Source organism: Nelumbo nucifera, chromosome 4 (assembly GCF_055504915.1).
Source record: "Nelumbo nucifera cultivar China Antique chromosome 4, China Antique-T2T, whole genome shotgun sequence".
NCBI lineage: Eukaryota > Viridiplantae > Streptophyta > Magnoliopsida > Proteales > Nelumbonaceae > Nelumbo > Nelumbo nucifera.
The window spans coordinates 11,774,672-11,775,380 of NC_142652.1; positions in this window are offsets into that span (position 1 = coordinate 11,774,672).

The window sequence follows — 709 nt, forward strand, 5'->3', positions numbered from 1 at the left end:
GCCGCTCCTCACACTAACCTCACAATTATTCATGGGAGATGCTCTCGATGGGGATGTACTCCAATGTAGTGTACTGTGATCCTGAGCTTGGTTTGAGATTTGAGAAGCGGACTGTTGGGAGCAAATATTGACTCGTAAAAACTCTGTACACACTCTGCAAATATGGAAATCCAACGAGTAACGTGACGGATCCGGATACACTCAGTTTCGAAGGTCGGTAGCCGGATCATCCAACGGTGGTCCAAAATCCGGACTAAACTCTACGATCAGATTTATGCTTGAACTAATAGACGGTCTGGATCTACCTGAAAACTTTACTACAAAATAGTTTCACTGTACAGCTGCAGTGGTGATTATGCATTCCATCCAAATTTTTATTAGTAGGGCCTCGCAGCGGATGAGTTTGGGCAAGTATCATACTCCATCTGGCCTCCCTGGCCCCCGATGAGAAAAATCAATCTCTATCCCCAATGGATAATTTGGATATAGAGTAAAAAAAAAGTATTATATCAAGTATAATAGCGATAAGTTGGATATGAAGATGGATACAAATAAGATGCATTTTGAAAATGTAAATCGGGCCATGTCCGCGTGCGGCCCGTGTAAAATATGTATCGGGTCAGATCGGGCCATGTTTTTCTTCATCGGGATACTTTGGGGGATCAATCCAACACGGTTCATGGCCTGAGCCCGTGCAGGACCGTATTGG